This window comes from Bufo bufo, chromosome 3, assembly GCF_905171765.1.
Source record: "Bufo bufo chromosome 3, aBufBuf1.1, whole genome shotgun sequence".
NCBI lineage: Eukaryota > Metazoa > Chordata > Amphibia > Anura > Bufonidae > Bufo > Bufo bufo.
In genome coordinates this window covers 285,718,593-285,737,100 of record NC_053391.1, presented here as the reverse complement: position 1 = coordinate 285,737,100, position 18,508 = coordinate 285,718,593, and the positions used below count along the sequence as shown (strand labels likewise).

The window sequence follows — 18,508 nt, the reverse complement described above, 5'->3', positions numbered from 1 at the left end:
GAAGTGCTGCGTTGGCTGTACTCTCCCTAGTGTTCTTTCAGGCCCCGCTCTGCACTGTGTCCTGATTGCGAACAGTGACACTATGACCTAACGTGGAGCAGTACGGGCCGGAAGAGGAGCAGTAAGTACTGGATCTGCAGGGTGGCAGCCCCCCTAAGGTAACATCCTAGTCACCAGTCTGGCTAGGAAGACTTTTTTTCCTCGCAGTCAGTTATTGCCTGTTAGGGAGTTTCTAGTCAGAAAGATTGTTTCCCTGCTAAAACATAGTAATTCCTTGTCTATGGCATTGCAAAGTGTTTTTGGCTTCAGTTTTCTAGGATAGTTTCCCCATGAAGTTTCGAGTGCATTCTGCATTTGCGGATCAGAACATCCTGACCTATGATGGCAATGCCTATTCGTGTCCGCAATACAGACAAGAATGGGACATTTTTCTATCTCTTTGCGGGGCTGCGGAATGAAAGTACAGATGCGGACAGCTCACCTTGGGCTGTCCATATCTCTTCGTCCCATTGAAATAAATGGGTCTGCATGAGATCTGCAAATTGCGGGACATGTCCAGAAAGAAGAAATACAGTCATGTGAATGGGCCCTGAATGTGTCTCTGAGTTCATGTGATCTCCATAAGCACTCTCAGTGTGCAGAGGGATATTCTGTTAACACCATTTTGCTCCTTACCGTTTCATCTGTCTAGAATGTTTTGTTACCAAAGGAATACTATTTAGAATCAATCTTTATTACAGATGGGTCTCCACAATATACCACAAGGTCTAGATTCATTCTTGTCATTTTCATTCCAAAGAGGGGTTCAGAAGGGACAGATAGAGAAGAGTAAGTTCCAAGTGTTCAGGCTCTCCAAGCACTAGAAAGTACAAATTTGAAACGGTGGGAGCAAGATTACAGAACCTTTTCTCAAATTGTACAAAGATTACGTCAGACACCTAAATAGAATGTTGTACTACTGTACAGGGCAAATACCTTCTCAGAAGAAATTTGTGATAGTGAATTTATGTTCTGTCATCAACATTCACCAGCAGGACGATTTTATGGCCAGGATCTCATATATACTTTTGCACGTTACTGTCAACTCATCGCAGGTTTTCAGGTTGGCCATCCCTCACCATCTTCAATTCACTTCATCATCATCTCCTGGAGTTTTTCTAAGTTAGTTGTGGCACTAACTGCAGCTCTGGTTGCTTAAGCTCTCACAGGAGCGGATCCAGAAATCAAGGTGAATGTGAGGTCCAAGGTCCCATCACCAAGTGCCAGTCAGGACCCAGTGGTGTAACTAGAAATAACTGGGACCCACAGCAAATATTTGAACAGGGCTCCCCCATCAACTTCTTTGCAACCCCCTCCTCCCATACATGCCCCACTCCTGTGGCTACTCAAGATCGCTGTCTTAGGCCAGGCCCAGCAGCCGCTCTGTCTGTTTCCTACACATATATACTATATGTCATGTCACTGTATATGACTCTTGGGGTGGCCCTGACAATAAAATCTTTTAGTCCTCCTCCTGGATGGACCCCTTCCAAGTTTGGGCCCCAAAGCAGCAGATTACCCTATAGCTATGCCCCTGTCAGGACTGCTAGGGGAATTCTAGGGAATCTGACTTCTAAAATAGAAGCCGTAACATGGGCATTAGTGTACATTGCAAACCAGCATTGTTTTAGGATGAAACCAATGTTTATCAAGTTAGGTTCGAGCGAAGTGCGCCGGCCGGCGCATGCGCACTTCGCTTAACGAGGCCGCTGCCAGGAGTCCGCACGGGCGCATCAGGTTATACCTAGTGCGTACGCGCGAGATCTGGCTGAGGAGAGCGGACGTTAGAGAGGCGGCGATGAACTGAGGTAGGCGGCTCTAATGAAAGGGAGGGCGGGGATTTCAATTCAGAAGGCGGCACTGGGCACCGAAACGAGATGGCTGCAGCCGGGCACCCTGGATCATGAGACGTTCCCTTGGACACATTTATGACGTGAGTGACAGGTGATATAAACCTGTTTTATATGATTATAGAGCCACAGGCGCATTTGATAAGGTCACTTTAGGATTCAGTGTATTATTTGGGACCTCGCCATATGTTTAGGTTATAGGCCTAAATGCTGATAACAGAATCCCTTTAAGGCTGCGATTTCTACTCCCCCCCCCTTGTTTAATGCTGCTTTTCACATTGCTTTGTGTGCTGCCTGAAGGACGATAAGGAAAGTGTAAATTTCCTTACCGAAATGTATCTTTCCTTGAGTCCAAAGGCAGCACATATATACCTCCCTGAAAAAGACATTGCTTGGAAAAAACACATCTGCCTAGTGGGTGTGCACTCCTTTATAGGGGGGTTAATTAGTCTGATTTACTAATGATTTGTCTTCTGTCCCAGATGGGAGGAGCAAGACATTAACCCTTAGTGTGTTATATATAAATCATTATAACTAATACGAAATAATGAAATGAAAAAATCTGTACTCAATATTTTACTGGGACATTTCACTTTACAAATCTAAATTATATTTTATCATGTACTATAGTCAATTGATTGAGTTTCTTGCCAGTCAGTTGTTCAGAAATTAAATCAAACAAGACCTTTTGCTCAATGCTTCTTTAGGTTGCTTTCTTAAGCAGCAGATTTAGTGACAGAAAAGTTATATTCATGAGTCTATCAGAAATCTATTTTGTATGCGCTAAAACAACCCCATTGAGATGCATGGGACTGATTTTCAGAAGCAGAAATTTTCTGCAGCAACCTCTGCCGCTTGTGAAGACACCCTTAGGCCCCTTTCACACGGGCGATAATTCCATGTGGGTGCAATGCATGAGGTAAACACATAGCACCCGCACTGAATCCGGACCCATTCACTTCAATGAGCTGTGCAGATGAGCAGTGATTTTTACGCATCACTTGTGCGTTGCGTGAAAATCGCAGCATGTTCTATATTCTGCGTTTTTCACGCAATGCAGGCCCCATAGAAATTAATGGGTCTGCGTAAAAATCGCAAGTGTCTGCTCAGCCCGTCTTTTCTTATGGACGGATGGCCCTTAGCAACGTTCTTTTGAAGAGTGCTGCTAAGGGCCATTTCAGCCCCAGTTTTCTACCAAAAATAAATGTTTTGGCTAAATAAAGTCTATTGCAAAATTGTTACCTATCACTTGCCCTACACTTTAGCCAAAAAAATAAAAATAAATGACAGTTATCCTTTAATACGGAATGCTTACTAAAATGTGGATTGAGGGGTTAAAAAATAAAAACAATTAACTCACCTCATTCAATTGATCGTGCAGATGGCATCGTCTTCTTGCTTCTTCTTTCAGGACCTGCAAAAGGACCTTTGAGGACGTAATTGAGCTCATCACGTGGTGAGCGCGGTGACGTCAGCGCAGGTCCTGCTGAATGAAGATAGAAATCTTCTATCTTCATTTAGCAGAACCTGCACTGACGTCACCACGCTCACCACGTGGTGAGTGTAATTACGTCATCAAAGGTCCTTTTGCAGGGCCTGAAAGAAAAAGCAAGAAGACAATGCCAGCTGCGCGATCAATTGTATGAGGTGAGTAAAAATGTTTTGCATAGAAAGGGGGAATATAAATGTAATTTTAACTCCTAAGACTCCTGTGCCCAGCCTTCTGTCTCCCAAGGAAGCACGAGTCAGAAGGACAGCGTCTGCACAGCCCGTCTTTTCTAATGGACGGATGGCCCTTAGCAACGCTCTTTTGAAGAGTGCTGCTAAGGGCCATTTCAGCCCCAGTTTTCTACCAAAAATAAACGTTTTGGCTAAATAAAGTCTATTGCAAAATTGTTACCTATCACTTGCCCTACACTTTAGCAAAAAAAAATATATATATGACAGTTATCCTTTAAGAATGCTATTTTCCTTTATAAGCATGTTATAAGGGAAAATAATAAAATGAATAGAACACCTAACCCAAACCCGAACTTCACTAAAGAAGTCCGGGTTCGGGTCTGGGTACCACATTCAGTTTTTTTTTCACGTGCGTGCAACACGCATTGCACTCGCGCGGAAAAAACTGAACATCGGAACGCAATCGCAGTCAAAACTGACTGCAATTGCGTGCCTACTCACGCGATTTTCTGGCAATGCACACGCGACATATCCGGAGCAAATACGGGACGCCCATGTGAAAGAGGCCTTAGGGTCCATTCACACGTCCATATGTGTTTTGCGGGTCCGCAAAACAGGGACAAGAATAGGACATATTGCAGATAAGAATAGGACATGTTCTATTTTTGTTGTGGAACAGAAGTGCAGATCCGCAAATGCGGATGTGGACAGCACATTCCGGCCCCATTGAAAATTAATGGGTCTGCACCTGTTCCGCAAAATTGCGGAATGGATGCGGACCCATTATGCGGACGTGTGAATGGACCCTTACAGTTCCAAGTCTATGAAAGCCTATTCTACCTCAATAAGCTGTCAATTTCATACAGATGTTTTTTTCTTCGAGGACAGAATAGCACAGGTTACCGGGCAATATGATCATGACTGTCTCTGATCCACTGTTGCACACAAAAGTGACGTGTGTGGCGAATACTCCATGTTTGGGTGACTTAAACACTAATCCATTAAATGCAGGTTTAGCCGGATTAAACTGACTGTTTTTCTGCAGATCATGGAAACATAAGTTCACAAACAATTCATACAGGCTATATTTTTCTAGAAAATTTACTGGGCTATTTTACCATCACATTTAAATTCTATGGACACCTTTGGGATAAGCATGTATTTTTTTTGGCTAATATGGCCTTGTAATTGCAACCTGCATGTATTGCCATACTTTGCAGTCTTCTCAGTCCTGTTCAGTGTGAAATCAGTCTAGCTTTCCGACAGCCTCCTTTCTGTAGCCATCTCTCTCATCTACTCTACAATGTTCACAAAGCTGACTTAAAAGACTATGGACACCTTTGGGGATTATATATATTTACATTTATTTTTCCCATGTGTATTGTGCTAAAATATTTTATCTAGTAGGTTTTTATTAAAACAGTTTTTTGTTCTGCAGCGTGTATATATTTCAGTAAGCTGCATAATGCTATTCAGTGTGAAATCCGTAAATCAGGCTGTGATAGCTCAATCTCTAGCAGATCATTCTATCTTCCTTCCCTTCTCCCTTTCTACTCTTCCCTTCATGGGTATGTCCACTCCATTCCACTCTTCTCATATTTTTCTTTCCCCAAAATGAAAAGTGGCCCCATGTTGTATGCAGGTCCAAATTGACAAAAGGTGGGGGAAAACAAGTAGGCAGGGCCAATACGCACCACAAATAGGCGGGGACAGCAGAAGTAGATGGGGCCAGCAATGCCATAGTACTGCACAAAATACCGCCCCAGCAAAACCAAATAGCACAATGCAACATAAAATACTTCCCTATCACCATACTGAGGACAGTTGATTTCAGGAGGGCACCTGGCTGCTGGCCAGGTGCATCAGTGCCTGATGCTCATAGCATTAATTAGTTTTGCACCTGACCAGCCTACATGAGGAGGGCTCGGGTAGACCCCTGGGCTTCGACCCACCAAGAAATTTCCCTGTAGGGTCTATGGCCAGTTCATTCCTGCATCCAGCTGTTACCTGTGTATCTTTTTTTCACATTTTTATACATCCTTTCATTTCCTTTGCTCATTCGGTCACAACAATGTCTCATGTGTATTTCTAACTTAACCACCAGATGTGTCATGTTCTAATTTATCTTACCCTGTTGAATTTTCAATAAATACTTTTTGAACCTAAAATTGTATTGTTTTTAGTGATATTATTTATAACAGTGAGGCCTAGTTCACACGAACGTATGGCTTTTATAGTTTTTTGCGGTCCGTTTTTCACGGATCCGTTGTTCTGTTTTTGAGTTCCGTTGTGTTTCCGTTTCCTTTCCGTTTTTCCATATGGCATATACAGTATACAGTAATTACATAAATTGGGCTGGGCATAACATTTTCAATAGATGGTTCAGCAAAAACGGAACAGATACGGAAGACATACGGATGGATTTCCGTATGTGTTCCATTTTTTTTGCGGACCCATTGACTTTAATGAAGCCACGGAACGTGATTTGCGGCCAAATATAGGACATGTTCTATCTTTCAACGGAACGGAAAAATGGAAATATGGAAATGGAATGCATACGGAACACATTCCGTTTTTTTTGCGGAACCATTGAAATGAATGGTTCCGTGTACGGACCGTATACGGAACACAAAAAAACGGCCCGTACACTCACAAGAAAAATGTTCGTGTGAACTAGGCCTGAGAAAAAATGTCATATATTAGAGAAATTAATTTAGAAGTTCTAAACAGAGAGAAAAAAAATCAATGTGAACAACATTTCACTAAGCTGGGGGAAAAATCAATACATACAAAAGCTGAGGGAAATAAAACTCTCAAATATATGGATAATAGTTTGAATTTTTTTTTAAAAATGTGAAGTTTTCTCCAAATTATACACAAATGGAAAAGAAAACCTCTAAAAAACATATAAATAAAAAGCCCTAGGAGGTCACATCATAAAATGTCACAAAAATGATTTTTATTTCCAACAAATAAAACATTAGGGCTGGTAAACCACCATATGTGCTAAAGCACTAAAAAAAAGTGTCAGGTCATTTAGGCCTTTTCAGTGCTTGTCATGAAAGGGTTAAATATAACCATTGCTGGGATACCTCATTAGAATACTATCAATTTATTGGTTCTGGCAGAAAATTATTGCTCTTCATAAAGTAATTGCTTATGTGGGTCACTTGTAATTGTGTTATATACGTTGCTAAGTTGTGCTTAAAATACTAAAATCCCATATATTCCAGTGGTTGAACAGAGATAAAGACATTTTTAAACCTGTTAAAAGAGACCATGCTCTGAATAATGAAAGTCTTTTCTTCCAAGGAGTAAGTTAAAGAGAATGGCAGCCTTGACTATTTTCGGGTCAAATGGTTTATCCCTCCAGCATATTGAATCTTTAACACTTTTGATACCCTAAAATGTAGGGTAATTCTTTATGAGATGCAACATTTTTCCCAGCCTAACTAAAAATCAGTCTCAAAAAAGTTTTACTACAGAAAATGTAGAACTAGACTATGAAGTATTAGAAGACACATAGTAAAAGTACTAAGATAAAATGGATAAAAGTTTTTTAAAAAAGTATATCAAAATGCACAAATTCACATGTTGATGGCAAGTTTCTATATGTTGTTCACCTTAAAAAAGCAATTAACGTTTTGGAAACACTACAAAAAACTAACAGAGCATTCTGTACACAAGTACACAATGACACAAGCAATCACAAGGGAAGAACAGTGACACTGACATACTAAACTCTCATGATTGTCAGCTTTATTCACAACAAAGACATTTTGCTCTGTAGTTACTGAACATCATGGTTTGGAAGGCATAAGAAGTTTTCCTCAATGAAATTTGAGTTGTTGGTTAATATCTATTAGGAACTAACTAAAACAAGATAATATAAAATATAGAGAATCCGAAATGCTAACCACCTCTTATCCCCAAATAACAAATGTAACATAAGCTCATAAAATGGAACCAATTCTATGGAAATATGTCCTACAATAAGACCTATTACATACTACCACATACTAAGTACTAGATCCTTTTAAAGCAACACAGGTTCAAAACATGACAGCATTCAACACACTACAGCAGACCAAATATTACTAAAGTGTAAAAATAAGATTTCAAGTTCTACAATTGGGATTATGAGTTCACTAAAGTATTGTGGTGCCACCCTCTGAAAAGTTCTAGTTAAAACTTTACCTGTCCAGAATAAGTGTCCCTTGCAGGAATTTACAATTTCATTGGCATCAAATGTTTGACACCTCTCTTTTACCTCTGTATTATCTCCTTCTCTTAGTCAGTGTTTATTTCAGTCCTCTCCTTTCCCTCCTCTTTTTCTCCAAGTCTTCCGCTCCTCCCTCTGTCTCTCGCTGACGATGCTTTAAATCCTGGAAGAGACACGTGTCCCTGGTGTAAGGCATGTCTCTCCCACTTTCTTCTTCCATCTCACATTACTTTCTCTACTTGTAGTATATCTGACCTGCTTTGGCTTCATCTTTATCATCAAAAATTTTATGATTTGCTTTTTTCCATATAAAATTTTTCTGATAGTGTATCTTATCTCATCTAATTTCCATTTTACTTGTCATGTCTACAGCCTAACTCTCGTATAATTGTGCATCTTTTCTATTTACCTCAATCAATTTTCTCTTTTTTTTCTTTTGGTAGATTCACAATCCTTTCTTCTTTCCCCTTTCTTTCTCTTTCTGCTTTCTTAGCTTTTTCCTTCCTCTCTCTAATGGAATCATCTTAGTTTATATAGTGCTGTCCCGTACCTGAGTAAACACACCCTGTGTGCTCACATTTAACAGGTGCGGGACCTGCCCGCTTAACCCTTCAGCGAACACAGCAAATTAAAAGGCACAAAGCACAATAAACTAGTTGTACATTATGCTTCTTCAAATAAATTCTAATCCTACTAAAAGTATATAAAATATATTTATATACAGTATTAACAGAAGACATGCCGAATGCACCATGTTAATCCTAATTTTAAAAAAAATATGTAAATGTTATGTTAGTATAGAAAGCAAAGCTTCAAAGTATTTGCTTTTCTCCTTGCTGGTTTTGTAAAAACATTTTCACCCATTTCTGGCTTACGAATCTTACAATTAATATTTTCTTAAAATGTATGCTTATGGGGGAATTAAATTAGTTTGTTGGACTAAAGCTGCATCATGTGTGTGCTTCATTGTTAGCATAAATGGCATAAGACTTTCCTATTGTACCCGGCAATGACTTTATTGGTCAAGCGCACAACAAAATAATATCCTTTTGGCATGCATTGGGTCATTATACATTACACCTACAGTCTTAGGCCTCATGCACACGGCCGTGGTGCGTCCGTTCCGTGCATTGGGAACCGCAATTTGCGGTCCCCAATGCACGGGCAACGTCGGTGCGGGGCCGGGACGGATCGAGAACCATTAAACTTGAATGGGTCCGTGATCTGTCAGCACCGCAAAAAAATAGAACATCTTCTATTTTTTTTGCGGTGCGGTCGCACGGCCAGAAACACCACGGAAGTACTCTGTAGTGCTTCCGATCTGTGCTTCCACTACGCACCGCATCTCCGTGATTGCAGACGCATTCAATTGAATGGGTTTGCATCCGTGATGCGGGGAGCACACGGCCGGTGCCCTGTGTATTGCAGACCCGCCTTAGCTGTATGGTGTAGTTGATTTCACTGTTCAAATGTTCCAGCTAAACATACATAACAAATGCTGTACAAATTTAGGCTCTCTTTTTTAGTGGTCTATTTTTCAAATTATGAATGCTGAAACTACATTAAGACTTTTTGTAGTGTTACTGATTGATTTTAACTATTGAGTTATAGTTTCAGTTCAAAGTAATACATTGAGATGTATGCAATTTTGCAGACACCTATTGTCAGTCAGTAACATCACTCTGTCTTTGTGTAGCCCTACCCTAAGGCCACGTGCAAATGGCTTGGAGGCTTTATGACCACACAGTGTAGAACCACTCAGGAGTCTCTGTATCACCAAACAATAATGTAATGTTATATCAGGTGGTGTACGTACAGTGTTATTTTTCCCCGAATCATACATACTTGACTATACCCCCTTGAAATCCAAAGGAAAAAAATCTACAGACTGGTTTGCAGATGATTGGGAATAGAAGGTTTATAAGCAGACTAAAAAAGAGAGTTTGGGAGTGTGCAAGTGTGTGTTGTCTTAAATGTGTGACTTGAGATTACATGACTTTAGATTCAGAGAATTAAGGAGGGAACTGCATTTATTCATTTGTTTATCAGTTTAATTGCATTGTATAATTTACTTTGTTTCTTTTCTAGTGTAATCTCCATTAGCCAGTATGTGTTGCATGATTGACAGTACAGTCCGGTGCACATCTTGTGCAATGTATGCAGTCCTGGAACACTCATTTGAGGGTGCATATTGCTGTGCAAAATGTGAGAAAATTGCATGTTTGAAAGCCCGTATCCTGTTTCTAAATTCTGTTGATGAATTGCAACACTTAGATACCTTGACAATAGCAGACACTCGCTGGGGAAGATGAGGGAGAGAGTGGTAGTATGGAGGAGCAGGAAAGTCAGGTACCTAGCTGGGTAACGGAAGGCGAGGTAGAGGGAGCAGTGTCAGGGAGGCTAACCCCCCAAAAGTTTGCAAAGTTGGCAGATGAGGCAGATGTAGGTTTAGGGATAGCACTGCTGTAGCTAGAAAATTCTCTTGCCAGTCAGGGAATTTCAACTCCAGTAAGGAGGGACCAGGACTACTGGGCAGGCCAGACAGGTGCTGGTAGTGGGAGACTCAATCATTAGGGGTAGAGATAGGGTGATTTGTCACTAGGACTGGAATAACTAAACTGTATGTTGTCTTCCTGGTGACATATTGCATTTTGGGCTATTAGATTACTGGGAAAGGCTGGTGAAGACTAGAGATGAGAGAATTTGATTCGCCAGTTTGCCTATCCGAATTAGTTTGAGGCGAATTACGTAAAAAAGCGGCTATTTCCTGGCTGCAGACAGCCTTTATAGTGGTGTAGAACAATGTGCCTTGCAGTAACACGCATAGGGAGTCTGCTTTGGTATTGAAATAATAATGTAAGTCCGTATGACATGCAGATGGCAGACGTCGAACTTAGAATCACTGTACACTTCACTTTTTTTTGGCCAGTCATCGGGGCCAAAACTGACCAAATAAATCAAGCATGACCTCAGCCTTACAAATGGATATTAGCGCCAAGAAGAAGCGCACTCCTTTTACACCGTCGTCAGCTGATTCCACATAGATGTTTACAGAACCTGTTCGATTAAACGCTTATAAAAGTAGAGCCCCCCCCTTGAGTGGAGAGGGTGTCAGCAGTAAGTTTGTGTGACGTCAATGATTATTTTGCCCTTCCTCTGATCTGTCAGAACAATAACCTACAAAAAACAGATCCTGTCTGTTGAGCATCTGCCTCAACTTGGTCAGCATTTGGTCAGTAATCCATCGGTATTGCTAATGCCCAAAAAAACAGGAGTGGATGCAAAACAAAGATGACACGTGAACAGAATAGTTGCATGTCTTCTGTGTTTTGTACCCACTCCTGCTTTTGGCTATAAAATCATAAGCCAATTCTGATGGGACCATACAGGCCTTACAGCTGCTACACAGACAGGATCGGTTGTGCGTCTCATTTTTCCTTCCTGCTGATAGATCAGAAGAGGAGTTAAATAAATGTTGAAGTCAGCCAAGCCAAAAAGGCTAAATAGTGGTCTAGTCATGAAGTTGGGAGGGTGGAAACAGCATGAGAAGTCCACAGAGTGGCCCTATGACATAGAGGTGAGGTCAAAGCAGCATGAGATGACCACAGAGTGGCCCAATGACAGAGTCTGAAGGTGCTGACAGCATCAGGAGGCCACAAAGTGGCACAATGAGAGAGTGTGGAGGTGTCAGCAACATGAGGAGGCCACAGAGTGGCCCAATGACAGAGTCTGAAGGTGGTGGCAGCATCAGGAAGCCATAGAGTGGCACAATGACAGAGTCTAGAGGTGGTGGCAGCATCAGGAGGCCACAGAGTGGCACAATGACAGAGTCTGGAGGTGCCGGCAGTATCAGAAAGCTAAGAGTGGCACAAAATATCTTTATCAGCGAAATTGCAGAAGGCCTCGATGGTAAGGTGTGTCTTTTTGCTGATGACACAAAGATTTGCAACAGGGTTGATGTTCCTGGAGGGATACACCAAATGGAAAAGGATTTAGGAAAACTAGAGGAATGGTCAAAAATCTGGCAACTAAAATTTAATGTGGATAAGTGCAAAATAATGCACCTGGGGTGTAAAAACCCAAGAGCAGAATATAAAATCAGTGATACAGTCCTAACCTCAGTATCTGAGGAAAGGGATTTAGGGGTCATTATTTCAGAAGACTTAAAGGTAGGCAGACAATGTCATAGAGCAGCAGGAAATGCTAGCAGAATGCTTGGGTGTATAGGGAGAGGAATTACCAGTAGAAAGAGGGAGGTGCTCATGCCGCTCTACAGAGCACTAGTGAGACCTCATTTGGAGTATTGTGCTCAGTACTGGAGACCATATCTCCAGAAGGATATTGATACTTTGGAGAGAGTTCAGAGAAGAGCTACTAAACTGGCACATGGATTGCAGGATAAAACTTACCAGGAAAGATTAAAGGACCTTAACATGTATAGCTTGGAACAAAGACGAGACAGAGGGGATATGATAGAAACTTTTAAATACATAAAGGGAATCAACAAGGTAAAAGAGGAGAGAATATTTAAAAGAAGAAAAACTGCTACAAGAGGACATAGTTTTAAATTAGAGGGGCAAAGGTTTAAAAGTAATATCAGGAAGTATTACTTTACTGAGAGAGTAGTGGATGCATGGAATAGCCTTCCTGCAGAAGTGGTAGCTGCAAATACAGTGAAGGAGTTTAAGCATGCATGGGATAGGCATAAGGCCATCCTTCATATAAGATAGGGCCAGGGGCTATCCATAGTACTCAGTATATTGGGCAGACTAGATGGGCCAAATGGTTCTTATCTGCCGACACATTCTATGTTTAATGACAGAGTGTGGTGGTGGTGGCAGCATCAGGAGGCCACAGAGTGCCTAGGTGACATAGTGTGGATGTGGCGGCAGCATGAGGAGACCACAGAGTGGCCCAATGACAGAGTCTGAAGGTGGTGAAAGCATCAGGAGGACACAGAGTGTGACAGAGTGTGAAGGTGACAGCAGCATGAGGAGGTCACAGAGTGGCACAATGACAAAGTCTGAAGGTATCATCAGCATCAGGAGGCCACAGAGTGGCACAATGACAGAGTGTGAAGGTGACAGCAGCATGAGGAGGTCACAGAGTGGCACAATGACAAAGTCTGAAGGTGGCGGCAGCATCAGGATGCCACAGAGTGAAACAATGACAGAGTGTGGAGGTGGCGGCAGCAGTAGCATCAGGAGGAGGCCACAGAGTGGCGCAATGACAGAGTCTGGAGGTGGCGGCAGCATCAGGAAGCCACAGAGTGGTACAATGACAGAGTCTGGTGGAGGTGGCAGCATCAGGAGGTGACATAGTTTGGAGGTGGGTGGCAATTCCAGTACCCAATGAAGATGGTGGGTGAAAGAAGGAGCACTTGGCATCAGATGTGTGGTATCGGGTGGGTGGCAGCATCAGAATAGTAGCTGAGGCAGGTAGCCAGAAGAAACCAGTCTCTTTTGTCAAAGTGTTGGTGTGGCACCATGGGTGATCTAGTCTGATGCATCAGGAATTGGTGGGTGGAAATCCTGGCTGATCCATGCCTTATTCATCTTGTCAAAGGTCAGTCTCTCCACATTTTGAGTGGACAGGTGAGTTCTTCTTGGGGTAACTATGTTCCCGCCACACTAAACACCTGCTCTGATGCCACACTACTGGCTGGCAGGACAGCTTTTCCAGGGCAAACTCTACCAGTTGAGGCCACAAATCCAGTTTGGCTGCCCAGTAGCCCGGCAGATCTTCAATGACGGCTGGCAGAGTGCACTCCAAGTATGCCACCACCTGCTGGTTCAGGTTCTGCTCCAGGTCTAGATGCTGCTGCTGGTGAGTAGTTACTTCACTATGCAGGTGAAGAAAGCTGCTCATCAGTGACTCTAGACTCAGGCTGCTGCTGATGGAGCTTGTACCGCTCCTGCCACCCCACCCCTCCCCAGTAGCCATGGCAGTTGAACATGAGCACAGAGAGGCTCCCGGTCAGATCTATGAGAGGATGGACCATGGCGCAGATAGGCAGCAGCCAACTGACTACATAGGATGTCTCTATAGTAGTTAAGTTTTTCCTCCCTCTCAGCGGGTGTAAAAAAGGCCCCCCATTTTGGACCGGTAGTGAGGGTCCAAGGTAGAGAGCCAGAAGTCATCCCTCTGGCGAATGGTGACAATTCGTCTGTCACTACGCGCAAGTGAGCATGCATCGGGCCATTTGCGCAAGAGACTCGGAGGGACTCCCTGCCTCCATCTCCACTGCATACTGCCATGGTGTGCCTGGGTCATCTGCCTCATCTTCCTCATCTCCCTCTTGCTTCTCCTGCTCCTCCTGTCCTGTCACCTGTGTCGAATCACCAGCCATTTCGCTACACATTGCTTGTGCTCTAATGTCCTCCCCCTCTTCCTCCTCCAGTTCAGCCCCCACAGGGCTCATGTGGCCATGAGATCTAGACGCTACATCTCCAGTTCCCTCACTAGCCATATTTAGCAGCATCTGTTCCAGGGCATGAAGTAGTGGAATGATGTCTTTCATCCTGTAGTCCTGGCGACTGACAAATAACGTGGCATCCTCAAAGGGCCTGAGCAAACGGCAGGTGTCACGCATGAGCTGCCACTGGCTGACATCGAAGTTACATAGGGGAGTACTCCTGTCCGCTTGGATCAACAGGAAATCGATGGCCTTTCGCTGTACGTACAGTTGTTCCAATATATGGAGGGTGGAATTCCAATGGGTGGAAACGTCGCTTACCAGCCTATGTTGGGGGATGCCGTTATGCCGCTGCAGCTCAAGGAGGGTTTGCTTTGTGGTGCATGAGTGGCTGAAATGCATGCAAAGTTTCCTGGCCATTTTTATGATGTCTTGCAGATGGGTGGAAGACTTCAGGAAATGCATAACAACCAGATTGAACACGTGTGCCATGCAGGGCGCATGGCTCAGCCCTCCTTGACGCAGTGCCAACACAATCTTCTTCCTGTTGTTGGTCACCATGTTTCCGATTTTGAGTTGTAGGGGAGAAAGCCAGGATTCGATTTCTTTATGAAGGACATGGGGCAGTTCCTCCACTGGGGATTCCATTCGCCCAGGCAAACGAGGTGCAGAACAGCGTGACACCGCCGTGCCCTGCACATGTGCTATGCTGGAGGAGCACTGTGAATTGTCCCTGCAGTGGAGGCTGAGGACACGGTGGAGGATGAGGAGGCAGAGGTGGACATTGTCTCTGGACCAACAGCGTGGCAAAGTGGAGGCGGAAGCGGCGTCACCTGGCCAAGTTGCTGGCGTGGATGTGCAGAAACCACATTCACCCAGTGGGCCGTAAATGACATGTACTGTCCCTGACCATAGTTACAGCTTCACACGTCGGCATTACCGTGCACTTTAGCAGACACCGACAGGCTCAAGGACTGGCCCATCTTCTGTTCTACATATTTGTGCAGGGCTGGACTGCCTTTTTGGCAAAGAAATGACGGCTTGGGACTCTCCACCTCGGCTCGGCACAAGCCATTAGTTCTCTGAAAGGTGCAGAGTCCACCACTTTGAAAGGGAGGGACTGCAGCACCAGCAACTTGGACAGGAGCACATTCAGCTTCTGCGCCGTTGGACGAGTGCACGCATACTGTTGTGTCTTGGCAATCGTTTTGGTGATCGATTGCTGGTGGCATATGTGCATCGGCACCAGCAAATGATGGGAATGACAGACAGCTCTCTTCGGATGAGGTGGTGGAGCCTTGACTGCCTGAAACTGGGTGCGTGCCACTGGGTGATGCAGCGGTTACTGCTGCAGGATGGACCACCATATCGGAGCCATGGTTCTCCCAGGCCACTGCATGGCGACGCTGCATATGTTGATGGAGGGCCATAGTGCCAACATTGGCACCCTGGCCTCCCTTCACCTTCTGCCAACAGATTCTACATATGGCCACGTTCAACTCCTCCAGCGGTTTAAGAAAAAACTGCCACACCGCTGAGTAGGTGATTTTACCACCAACACTATGCACTGGCTGAATGCTACCGCCGCTGCCTCCTTGAACCCTTGCACCACTACTTCCCGGGAAAGTAGGCTCCAGCAAAGTGTGTGGTCTACCCCTGGCACGTTTGGCTCCCGACCTCCCACTGCTGCCACCCTGCTGACTCCCGGCCATGCTAGCAACTTGCTGGCTCAGCCGCTGGCTCACGGGCAAGCTGCCACCCTCTTCTCTCGATGATGATGAAGCCCCTTCATCACGCGGCTCCCAAGAGCGATCAGCTACATCATCATCGAGTACTGTTTGCACGTCACTGATGTCCTCCTCAATGGTCTCTGGGTCAGGAGCCTGACCGTTCACAACACCAGCTCCCGCGCCACTCTCCTTATCACAACTTTCCTGCCTAGTGGAGGACGCAGTGGATGTCTCCTCCAGATCTTGGCTGGGCAGTAGCTGCTGACTGTCCTCTAGTACCTTGTCCTCGCTGTATAGTGGAGCTGAGCCCATAGCATACAATACTTCTGTGGCTCTGGGAACAGAAAAGGACAGAGGCAGGTTGAGGACAGATGAGGTCGCAGGGCCTGCTCCAGGGCCATGGCAACTAAGGGTTGTGTCTCACGAACCCACTGACTCTTGGCTGGCTGTGTCTAATGTCACTTGCGACGAAGTCGAAGATCGAGTCAACCACTCAAGAATCTCTGGGTTGCTTGTCACGAGACTGGGAGCTCAGGCCTCAGTGACCCCTGCTGCCACGGCCCCTTACTCTGCTGCGACCTCTGCCTGCGCCAGAAACATTTAGGCCTCTGCCACTCCATACTGTAAGGTCAAATAAATAAAAAGGAAATTAAAACACTCCACTCTTTTTGTGCTAATACACGTCATAAAAGGCTTAACAAGAAATAACTACACCGCTGAGTGGCAAATGTATTTTTTCTTTTTGTGCTAAAACACCCCAGCAAAGCGATATATGTATTTTTTCTTTTTGTGCTAATACACGTCACAAAAGCCTTAACAAGAAATAACTGCACCGCAGAGCAGGAAAAGGTATTTTTTATTTTAGTGCTAATACACGTCACAAAAGGCTTAACAAGAACGAACTACACCAGTGAGCAGCAAATATATTTTTGCACTAAAACACCCCACCACAGCCTTTACTACAGATAAGTGCACCACAGAGTGGTATATGTATTTTTTCTTTTTGCGCTAATACACGTCACAAAAGGCTTTGCAATAAATAACTACACTGCTGAACGGCAAATATATTTTTTCTTTTTGCGCTAAAACACTCCTCCAAAGCCTTTACTACAGATAAGTGCACCACAGAGCGGTATATGTATTTTTATTTTTTTGCTCTAATACACGTCACTAAAGGCTTAACAAGAAAAAACTGCACCGCAGGGCAGGAAAAGGTATTTTTTCTTTTGGTAGTAATACACGTCACAAAAGGCTTAACAAGAAATAACTGCACCGCAGAGCAGGAAAAGGTATTTTTTCTTAGGCTGGGTTCACACTTGAGCGTATTTGATATGCGCGTTTAACACGCGTTTTTGTTGCGCTTTTTATGCGCGTTTTTGTGCGCGTTTTTGTCCATAGTCAACGCGCGCATTTCGCGCGTTTGTGTGATTGACAGCAGTGTTGTCCAATGAAAATACAGCCCTGTCTATAGCAGGTGGGAAATTTCATGTGTGTTGGGAGAGTGGATTGTTTGCAGTCATGGAATTCTCCAGAAGGCGACCAATTGCGGCAATTGTTGCAGCAATCCATCTTAGACGTTTGCGGCGAAGGAGAGAGAGCAGGCGACGCTTCTGGGTCCATCCTGTCATTGCCAATCGACAGGAAAGGGGACAGTTCTGGGCACTGTACGAGACCCTCCGGGCCCATGAAGACAAATTTTTTTCCTACACGCGAATGTCCATCACCAGGTTTGTACATATACAATAATTATAGTAGTGGTGTTCCAATTGTGAAGGTACCAGTTTTAGTTTTTTGGTATTGTTAACCCTCACCATTTTTGTTTTCAACAGCTTTGATGAGCTCCTGGGGTTGTTGGGCACCCGTTTAGAACATCAGGACACCTTCATGCGGGACAGTATACCACCAGCGGAAAGACTGATTATTACTTTACCCACCTAGGCTGCAAAAAAGTGTCACACATGTGGTATCTCCGTATTCAGGAGAAGTTGGGGAATGTGTTTTGGGGTGTCATTTTACATATACCCATGCTGGGTGAGAGAAATATCTTGGTCAAATGCCAACTTTGTATAAAAAAATGGGAAAAGTTGTCTTTTGCCAAGATATTTCTCTCACCCAGCATGGGTATATGTAAAATGACACCCCAAAACACATTCCCCAACTTCTCCTGAATACGGAGATACCACATGTGTGAAACTTTTTTGCAGCCTAGGTGGGCAAAGGGGCCCATATTTCAAAGAGCACCTTTCGGATTTCACTGGTCATTTTTTTACAGAATTTGATTTCAAACTCCTTACCACACATTTGGGCCCCTAGAATGCCAGGGCAGTATAACTACCCCACAAGTGACCCCATTTTGGAAAGAAGACACCCCAAGGTATTCGCTGATGGGCATAGTGAGTTCATGGAAGTTTTTATTTTTTGTCACAAGTTAGTGGAATATGAGACTTTGTAAGAAAAAATAAAAAAAAATAAAAATCATCATTTTCCACTAACTTGTGACAAAAAATAAAAAATTCTAGGAACTCGCCATGCCCCTCACGGAATACCTTGGGGTGTCTTCTTTCCAAAATGG

The 18,508-nt window shown here is 43.8% G+C and overlaps 1 protein-coding gene across 5 annotated transcripts in view; it reads right to left on the bottom strand.

The window, feature by feature from the left end:
• Positions 1–8,270, bottom strand: part of SPDEF (SAM pointed domain containing ETS transcription factor) — a 131,908-nt gene extending 123,638 nt beyond the window's left edge. Inside the window, exons 1-2 of one of the 5 annotated variants that reach the window (XM_040424171.1) lie at positions 8,201–8,239; positions 7,767–7,954 (exon numbers count right to left, since the gene is read on the bottom strand). The gene's annotated coding sequence lies outside the window, so the exon portion shown is untranslated. Of the gene's footprint in view, positions 1–7,766; positions 8,167–8,200 lie in introns of those variants that run through there. The other 4 variants (XM_040424173.1, XM_040424174.1, XM_040424172.1 and 1 more) reach the window with 4 other exon arrangements.
• Positions 8,271–18,508: the final 10,238 nt, after the last annotated feature.